General features: G+C 36.3%; 1 pseudogene; it reads right to left on the reverse strand.

Annotated features, from left to right (window-relative positions):
* Positions 1-7,438: 7,438 nt before the first annotated feature.
* Positions 7,439-10,662, reverse strand: LOC126018957 (olfactory receptor 10A3-like; annotated as a pseudogene).
* Between the last annotated feature and the right edge of the window lie 450 nt (positions 10,663-11,112).

An 11,112-nucleotide genomic window follows, 5' to 3' on the forward strand; every position in this document is an offset into this window, starting at 1 on the left:
AGTATCTGAAATCCCTCTAGTCTGAGTTTGTCCCCACTGACATTGCAGCTCAACCCCCTTACATGGAACAATCTTCTCTAAGATTTCCACAGTTTAATATTATTTTCTCCACTATCCCAGCATATCAGAATATAGAGACATTTGAATCCCAGAGATCCTCCCAAATATTCTAGGGAGTCCACAGGTGACTTAACATAACTGGAATAGGACACCAGGCTAGAAAGCCAATTGGTAAAGTATCAGTGGGCACATAGAAATTAAACCAGATAGAATTTGGTTGAATAATTATTGAAATACTGCTTTATATTATCCTTTGTAAATCAGCCAAATGTAAAAAAATATTCTGCCTGCCAGATCTTCAAGGTTTCCTCTTATCAATATAATATTCTCTTTAACCTGAATTTTCAGATAAAACAGCAGTAACTAATGCTTTAAGTAATTTAAATAGAAAGAAATTCCTCTAAAAGAAGTGGGAGAGAGAGAGCAACCAAAATCACACACAAAGGAAAAAAAGCATCATTGGTACTAGGAATGAGGGATGACTTGTTCAGATTAAAGGTATTTGAAAAACAGTAACATAAAGTTCAGGAAAATATATTTAAGTAACATTTCTAATATTAAATAGTACATTATCTACTGGACAAGAAAAATAAATTCTAAAAATTTTCCAGACAACAGGGCCGGAGCAATAGCTCAGCAGCAGGGCGTGGGATTGATCCCCGGCATTCCATATGGTCCCCCAAGCCTGCCAGGAGAGATATATAGATCCAGGTATAACCCCTGAGCACCAGCAAGTGTGGCCCCAAAATATTTTATTTCCAGACAACAGAACTGGAAAGTTCATCTACAGAACTGAGCTTACCTGGGTATGGGGTTGATGGGGACGGAAAAACTCTTAGGACATTGATAAAGGGAAGCAAGCACTATGGTGGGGGTGATGTTGGAATGTTGTATACATGAAACTATCATTAACAGTGTTGTGGATTATGGTGCCTCAATAAAATTAGATGGATAAACATTTTTAACTGACATTAAGCTAACCTCAGTTCATCCACAGGGCCACACATGATCGAGCACCTCCAAAAGTGATCCCTGAGCTAAGAGCAAAAAAAAAAAAAAAAAAATTCCAAGCATAGCCAAAAAAAAATTAGAGAGGATCCTATTAAAAAACAGAACAATTTCTGAGAGCTAACAATTTTATATGACAAATTCAAATTACTGACTTTATACATAATTTTAATCTAGTCTAAATGCTCCATGTTTTATTTTAAACATAAGATATTATAATACTGATATAACTTATTCACTAACCTATTAATTAGGCTCCACTGTAAATGTTTTTTACATGACCTTGGATAACTCATTCCCTCCTCTGAATTTCAACTTTCAAATAACTGGCCTTATTTCTGACCACTTCCCATACAACTAAACTCCTTATAAAATTTTCTTTGTTCACACTTTTATGAGTCTGAAAACAAGTTTAATAGGCACACTACCTGAGTACTGAGTTTCACTTGATAATCATTCCAATTCTCAGTGAGAGGAACTAGAAATTGTAAAATCTCACTAACACATATATAAGCAGGTTTTTCAGTTATTATCTATTTACAACTTGTTTTCAACCACTTAATCAGCTGTTATATCTCTTTAGACTTCCTCCAACTTCGAATGCCAAGAAAAGTCAGTTTCAGTACTCAGGGACCATATGGACCCCTGGGAGCCTCTTTATAAAGGCCTCTGCCTAAAAGACATCCTCAGAGACCCACTAGTCACTGATAATTTAACTACTACAATTCAAGTGGCATCCTTAGACTTCTATAAACCACTGCTCAGCACTATCAGGGAAAATTTAGTTCCAGCAACCAAGTACAGCAAAGATACTTGTTACTATATGCAAGCTAACATTTCCATTTGACCATTGTACTTAACCCACTTCACAAACTCCAAAGACAGGTGGGTGCCCACAGGATCTTATTTCAGAAGTAGAATTCCCCCATAGAAATCCTAACAAGTAAAAGGAAAAACTAGATATACATCCATTTCTTCCACTGAAATACCTTTACAAGATAATGAAAATATTCTGACTAACAGAGACATAAACATCAACTAGTTAATGTAAAATAGTGAATCAGGTAAATTGGGTGTTTGCCTTGCACATGGATGACCCAGGAAGAACCACGGTTTGATCCCTGACATCCCTATGGTCCCCCAAGCCAGGAGTGATTTCTAAACACATAGCCAAGAGTAAGCTCTGAGTGTCACTGAGTGTGACCCAAAATCAAAACAAAACAAAAAAAATTAAAGACAATTCAGCGGTTTTGGCATACAGGGACAGAAATCCAAGTAAGTCTTTTTGAGTTTCTTAAAATTCTCAAGCCTGGATGAGGAGGATCTCAAATCAATACTCAATGCATTGGCAATGTAAGTTAAGCAATCATAGGAAGATGAATTCAAACAATTCAAAGAACAATTGATTTAAAGTATGAAAGAATCCATACAAATAGAATTGAAGGAGTACAATACAAATCTTGGAAGAACAGAAGAAATTTAAGGAGTACAATAAAAATCTGGGAATAATACCAAGCCAGTAAAACTCCCAGGTACATCAGTCTTTAAGATGAAAACTCTGTAGGCTTCTTAGGACATCCTCCTGGGTGGGCAGAGTTCACAGCAGCCATACCCGCAAACCACAGCCTTCATCATATAAAAGGCCCAGCTTCACATCTTCATGACTAATCTCAAAGGAGACTCCAAACCAAAGAATCTTCTCAGTTTATGGTTCTGGAGCACAAGCTCTGAAAGCAGCCAAGCAGCACCTTCAAATTGCACAATATTGGCAATGAAATAGGAGCACAGAAAATTGATTGGAAAGTAAATATAGAAGTCCACTAAGCCAATAAGTAAAAAAACAGTAACCCAAAAGGCTTAATTAGCAACAAATGCCTCAATAAATCCTTTGACAAAAACTTTAATAATACCATTGTGAGATATAATAATTTTCACAAATTTTCTTTTACTGAACTATTTTTTAATAATTCCATTTACCATGTTGTTGTAACAAACAACATAAAATGAAGCTATTTTGTGTCTTCTAAGGGCGCAGGCTTGAAGAAGGTAGGAAACTGAGTACAATGGTGGAGAGAAAGTCACACTGTTTGGTGGAGAGAAACAACCACAGTGTTGACATAAAGTTAAAAAACAAAATACAATAACAAGCCAAAACAACAGAATTCCAAATGTGGAGAGAGCTATATTAGTGATCTTGTGTACAAAATGCAAGTCATCAACAACAATGAAGCTGCAAAGGAGAAGTATAAAATAGATGAGAATATAGGATACTTAAAAGATAATAAAAAGAGTAATAATCAGGGCCGGCGAGGTGGCGCTAGAGGTAAGGTGTCTGTCTTGCAAGCGCTAGCCAAGGAAAGATCGCGACCGTGGTTCGATCCCCCGGCGTCCCATGTGGTCCCCCCAAGCCAGGGGCAATTTCTGAGCGCTTAGCCAGGAGTAACCCCTGAGCATCAAACGGGTGTGGCCCTAAAAAACAAAACAAAAAAAAAGAGTAATAATCATGGATTATAAAAATAGCAAGAGAGGAAGAACAGAAAATGAAAGAATGACTTGTGGAAAAGATGATAGCTCCAAACTTCCCCAATCTCTGGAATGAATATTTTGCATAGAGTATCAAACAAAATAGATTCAAACAGAACATCAACATCAAAATGAGTTGTAATCAAAATGGCAATGATCAAAAAGAGAGATAGATTGCTTAACGCATAGAGAGAAGAAATATGTCAGAATACAAGATACAGAATATAATATATGCCACAAAATCCCATATTAAACTACAAATAGTAGAATGATGTATTGAAAGTACTGAATGAAAAAACTTCAACCTAGAGTTCACTACCTTGCAAAACTGTCATTTAGATTTGCAAGAGATAAAAAATATTTTTATACAAAGAAGAGCTAGCTACACTTTCTTTTTTTTCTTTTCTTTTCTTTTCTTTTTTTTTCTTTTTTTTTTTTTTTTGGTCTTTCTGGCACACCCAGTGACACTCAGGGGTTACTCCTGGGTATGCACTCAGAAATTGCTCCTGGCTTGGGAGACCATATGGGACACCAGGGGACATAGAACCACAGTTCATCCTAGACTAGCACGCACAAAGCAGATGCCTTATGGCTTGCGCCACCACTCCTGTCCCTGGCTACACTTTCTATAGCTAAACAAACTATGCAAAAAAAAATTTGAAAGGCCAAAATAGCAAATCCAAAAAAGAGCTAAGCCCAAAGTATAAAATAAAAACAGCAGCACAGCCCTTCATTATCAATCATCTCTTTTAATATCAATGGACTAAAGTCTCCCATTAAAAAAACATAGAGTGACTAAATGGATCATTACTGTCCATCTGTTTGCTGCTTTCAGGAAGCACATCTAAATTCACAGAATAAATACAGAACCAGACTGAAAGAATAAAAAACAAATACCTATATACTGGAGTATAAGCTGAGTTTTTTCCTCACAAAATTTGTGCCAAAAATCCTGAACTTGGCTTATACTCGAGTCATACAGGTTATTTGATTCAGTGCATGAGCACTGAATCATGTGCATGTAGTCTCCAGTCGTCTTCTGCCATCTGCTGGAGGGGGCAGTGCTTCAGCTCAGTCCACAAGTTGAGGAGCTGAAGAGGCAGGTGGCTGATCTGAACTGTATGCCACCGAACTCTTTAACCCACAATATTCAATGGCACATTTAATTAAGTGAAAAACCCATTTAAGGCAGTAAAGTCATGTAAATAAATGTTTATAAATCATGAATCCTTATAATCGGGGGTTTTGGAGTATAAGGATTCAGGATTTTTAACCATTTATTTATAATGCTTTACTGTCTTAAATGGTTTATTCACTTTATTAAAGTTGTCATTGAATACTATGGGTTAATGTGGTATGTAAATGGTATACAGTATATCAAACAATCATGTATTGTAAATGTAATCATGTATTTATTTACTTATATATTTATTTACTTATATATTTATTTACTGATTCCTCAATTACTGTAATTGTTTTGGGTATATATATATATATACATATATATATGTATATTGCTTTTTGGGCCACACCAGGTGACGTTCAGAGGTTACTCCTGGCTATGGGCTCAGAAATTGCTACTGGCTTAGGGAATCATATGGGACACCAGGGGATTGAACTGCAGTCCATCCTAGGTTAGCTGCATGCAAGGTAATGCCCTACCACTTGCGCCATTGTTCCAGTCCCATGTTTCGGGTGTATATTTTTATTTTTGAAATTTACCAGTGGCTGCTGCACTTTCCACCTCGACTTATACTTGAGTCACAAAGTTTTCTCAGTTTTTAGGGTAAAATTGGGTGAGTCAGGTTATACTCGATTTGGCTCATACTCAAGTATATACAGTAATCATACAGTGGCATAAGAGATAATGTATTGAGTAAAGCACTTGAGTTGCATATGGTTAACCTGGGTTCAATCAACATAACCTCATATAAATCCCCTGAGCATTACAGGAGTGAACACTAATCATGGAGCCATGAGTAAGCCTTAAGCACACCTAGGCATACAAACAAAAGAAGCAAAAAGAAAAAAGAAAATTATCATAAAAATCAAAAGTATATAAAAAAAATTTTGTGACACCACATCACAAAGAACAACAATCAGTACTGGAGGGCATGTGGGAAGAAAGCAACACTCATTCATTACTGGTAGGAATGCCATCTAGTCCAACCTTTATGGAAGTCAATATGGAGATTCCTAAAAAAACTGGAAATTGAGCTTCCATATGATTCAACTATACTAGGAATATACTGTAGGAACACAAAAAACACAATATAAAAATGGCCTCTGCACACCTATGTTCATTGTAGCTCTATTTACAATAGCCAGAATCTGGAAACAACCCAGATGTCCAAAAACAGATGAATGGTTAAAGAAACTGTAGTTCATATACATGATGAAATACTGTGCAGCTGTCAGGAAAAAATGGAGTTATGAAATTTTCCTATACATGAATGGACATGGAAATTATTAGACTAAGTGAAGTGAGTCAGAGGAAGATAGACACAAAATAATCTCACCCATCTGTGGGATTTAAGAAAAATAAGAGATAGTATGGTAATAATACCCAGAGACAATAGAAACGAAGTTCGAATGGACTAGCCCATGATATGAAGCTTAACACAAGGATTGGTAAGTGCTGTTAGAGAAATAACTACACCAACAACTATCATGACAATGGTAGTGAGTGAGAGAAATAGAATGCCTGTCTTGAAAACAGGCAGGGGTTGGTGGAGAACGGAGATAGGAGGCATTGGTGGTGGGAAGGTTGGTGGTAGAAAGGTTGTCCATTATCTACTCATCACAAATCTCAAAAAAAAATTTTTTTTGAAAAAACAACCAGTGTGATAATCTGAAATAGAATCAGTTTTGTCTCTCCCAAATAAGTATATCTTTATAAATTCATGGAACAGACTTTTACTGTTATTATTCTACTCTTTAGATCTATCTTGTTGCTGCTTAAATGGTTCACAATCAATCACAATGATTATGAAAAGTAATGTGCTAGATCTACAAAAATTTATAAAAAAAAAAAACACATACTCTTCATTACATCAGATTCCCACTTAAAAATCTAGAACACAGAAATAAATCATCAGTCCACAAGAAAATGTGTATAATTAAAGCTTTGTCTGTAATTATAAAAATAATTCATAATGATATTGTACCACAGAGAGTAGATAAATTGATTCTACATGTTTAAAGGCATATTTCTTTTTTTAATATATTTAGTTAAACACCTTGATTACAAACATGATTGTGGTTTGGTTTCAGTCACGTAAAGAACACCCCCCTTCACCAGTGCAACATTCCCATCACCAATGTCCCATATCTCCCTCCTCCCCACCCCACCCTCGCCTGTGCCCTAGACAGGCTTAAAGGCATATTTCAACAAAAATAAGAACTATTCACAATCAGAAATATCTGTAATTATTCTTAACTTGGAAATATCTAAAAGCTAAATACATGCACACTGGGTCTGAGCAGTGGAACAGCAATAGGGCATTTGCCTAGCATGCAACTGACCTAAAACGAACCGTGGTCCAATCTCCTGGCATCCCATATGGTCCTCCAAGACAGGAGCGAATTCTGAGTGCAGAGCCCTGAGCATCACTGGGTGTGGCCCAAAAACCAATATATGTATACATATATTCACATATACATATACATACATATATATTCACATAACATATATGTATACATACACATACATATATATTCACATATACATATATATTCACACCAAGAAATAAAAATAGACCATTTCTTGATCTCAATACAGTTCAGTCATGCAATATTCCAATAGCATATACTAGTAAGTCGGAATGTTTGTAAATATACTTTTTCTTCATAATTTCATCAAGGCTCTTTTCATTTAATATTTCTCAAGCTGTAAATCAATGGATTTAACAGAGGTGTCAGCAGTGTACAGGCTATTGATATCCATTCTTGGTTTTTCAAGAATAACCAGATTTGGGTTGTATATAAGTCATTATGGCTGTGCTGTAGAAGAGGGTCACATATGTCAGATGGAAAGCACACGTGGAAAAGGCATTTTATCTCCCAGTAGTTGATTGCATATTCAGTATGGCAAAGAGTATTTGCACATAAGAAAAGAGATCAATAAGTTTCGGGGGGGCATAGCAATAGTGCAGTGGTAGGGCGTTTACCTTGCATGCAGCTGACTCAGGACAGATCTCGTTTCCCTGGCATCCCATATCCCATATAGTCCTCCAAGCTAAGAGTGATTTCTGAGCACATAGCCAGGAGTAACCCCTGAGTGTCACCAGATGTGACCAAATAAATGGGACCAAAACAATCAAAATAGTGCCTGTTCACAATAGTGCCACACAAACTCAAATAACTTGGAATCAACTTGACTAAAGATGGGAAGGACCTATACAAAGAAAACTATAAAACTCTGCTTCAAGAAATAAGAGAAGACAGATGCAAATGAAAACACATACCCTGCTCATGGATTGGCAGGATTAACATCATTAAAATGACAATACTTCCCAAAGCATTGTACAGATTTAATGTGATTCCTCTAAAAATACCCATGACATTCTTCAAAAAAGTAGATCAAACACTTCTGAAATTCATTTGGAACAATAAACACCTTAGAATAGCTAAAGCAATTATTGGGGGAAAGAATATGGGAAGAATTACTTTCCCCAACTTTAAACTTTACTACAAAGTGATAATTATCAAAACAGCATGGTATTGGAATAAAGAAAGGCTCTCAGATCAGTGGAATAGGCTTGAATACTCAGAGAATGTCCCCCAGACATACAATCACCTAATTTTTGATAAAGGAGCAGAAAATCCTAAATGGGGCAAAGAAAGCCTCTTCAACAAGTGGTGTTGGCACAACTGGCTAGCCACCTGCAAAAAATTGAACTTAGACCCCCAGCTAACATCATGTATGAAGGTAAAATTCAAATGGATTAAAGACCTCGATATCAGACCTGAAACCATAAGATATTTAACAACACATAGAAAAAACACTCCAGGACATTGAGAGTAAAGGCATCTTCAAGGAGGAAATTGCACTCTCCAAACAAGTGAAAGCAGAGATTAACAGATGGGAATATATTAAGCTGAGAAGCTTCTGCACCTCGAAGGAAATAGTGCCCAGGATACAAGAGCCACCCACTGAGTGGGGGAAAATATTCACAAATACCCATCAAATAAGGGGCTAATATCCAAAATATACAAGGCACTGACAGAAATTTACAAGAAAAAGACATCTAATCCCATCAAAAAATGGGGAGAAGAAATAGCAGACATTTTGACAAAGAAGAAATACAAATGGCCAAAAGGCACATGAAAAAATGCTCCACATCACTAATCATCAGGGAGATGCAAATCAAAACAATTGTGAGGTACCACCTCACACAACAGAGATTGGCACACATCACAAAGAAAGAGAACAAGCAGTGTTGGCGGGGATGTAGAGAGACAGGAACTCTTATCCACTGCTGGTGGGAATGCCATCTAGTCCAACCTTTATGGAAAGCGATATGGACATTCCTCCAAAAACTGAAAATTGAGCTCCCATTTGATCCAGCTATACCACTCCTAGGAATATACTCTAGCAACACAAAAAGACAATACAAAAATCCCTTTCTTACACCTATATTCATTGCAGCACTTTTTACCATAGTCATGGTAACAACCAAGATGCCCTTCAGCAGATGAATGGCTAAAGAAACTGTGGTACATATACACAATGGAATATTATGCAGCTGTCAGAAGAGATGAAGTCATAAAATTTTCCTATACATGGATGTACATGGAATCCATTATGCTAAGTGAAATAAGTCAGAGAGAGCGAGAAAGACGCAGAATGGTCTCACTCATCTATGGGTTTTAAGAAAACTGAAAGACATTCTTGCAATAATAATTTTCAGACACAAAAGAGAGGAGGGCTGGAAGTTACAGCTCACCTCATAAAGCTCACCACAAATAGTGATGAGTTTAGTTAGAGAAATAACTATATTGTGAACTATCCTAACAATGAGAATGTATGAGGGAAATAGAAAGCCTGTCTAGAGTACAGGCAGGGGTGGGGTGGAGAGGAGGGAGATTCGGGACACTGATATTGGGAATCTTGCACTGGTGATGGGGTGTGTTCTTTACATGACTGAAATTCAACCACAATCATGTTTGTAATCAAGGTGTTTAATAAAATATTAAAAAAGAAGTATAAATAAATATTATTTGAGGTTTTTTGTTTGTTTGGGGGCCACACTGCCAGTGTTCAGGGGTTACTCCTGGCTATGTACTCAGGAATCACTTGTGGCGATGCTGAGGGAACCATATGGGATGCCAGGAATTGAACCTCAATTGGCTTCTTGCAAAGCAAATGTTCTACCCACTATGCTATTGCTAATATTTTAACAAGATATTGTAAAGATATGTACAATAAAGACCCTTGATACTGTTAAAAAAATAGTGCCTGTGAGTGCATAGATTCCAAACATAAATGTGTCTGCATAGGCATGTTTTAGTAGTGGGGGTGTCTCACAAAATAGATAATTAATCTCATTTCATCCACAATAAGGAAAACGAAATACCTACATAGTCTGCGAAGTAGTCACAGTCATCCCTGAGCCCCAAGGGAACATTACTAACTTTATAAAAATGCTTTTGTCCACTATTACATACAGTTCAGTGGGTGGTATATTGCAGCTTATCAGTCATAAGCTATTGCCATCAGGAGAAAACACTCAGTACTATCAAAAAGAAGAATGAAATACATCTGAGCAAAGCAATTTGCAAAAGTAATCACAGTATTCTCCATAGAAAGGACCAACAATATTTCAGAAATAATGGCTGAACTTAAACCCACTTCTACTACAGACAAGTTCAGGAGAAATAGATGCATGAGAACATTGAGACTGTTTTCCATAGAGATGACAACTACAATGATAGCTTTATAGCGTTCGTCATTAGAATGGCCAGGTAAACAACCAGGAAAACCCCTAAGAGTTGCTCTTACAGTTCAGGATAGTTAGAAAAGTCCAAGAAGATGAATTCAATCACACAATTCTCATTTGATCTTTGCATTTCTGCAGAAGCATATGTTATTTTATGGTCATTGTATATAATTTATTCAGTCCAAGAGTTGAGACTTTAAAACTGAAATTATTCACAGATGACATAATGTTATCAAGTGATTATGTAATGATTGTAATGACTGATGTAATGAGATAATGTTGTTGTAATGAAATTCTTCTCCTATGATGTGATATTGAGTTTCAATTAAGCTTTTGACACATCTTCAATTTGAAAATAGTGAATCTTCTAAATACAAAAGAAGAGTTTTGGCTAACAATCTTGTTTTAAAAATACAAAGTAACAATCGATGTTGTCTAGCAACTTATTTGCTAGGAGCAACTTCCCTATTCTTTTTTTTCTTAATTTTTATTTATTTATTTTTATTACAGTAATAGTTTAGGTACATAGTGAGATTGAATCAGGGGCATTCCCACCACCAATGTTGTCCTCCCTCCACCC

This window comes from Suncus etruscus, chromosome 9, assembly GCF_024139225.1.
Source record: "Suncus etruscus isolate mSunEtr1 chromosome 9, mSunEtr1.pri.cur, whole genome shotgun sequence".
NCBI lineage: Eukaryota > Metazoa > Chordata > Mammalia > Eulipotyphla > Soricidae > Suncus > Suncus etruscus.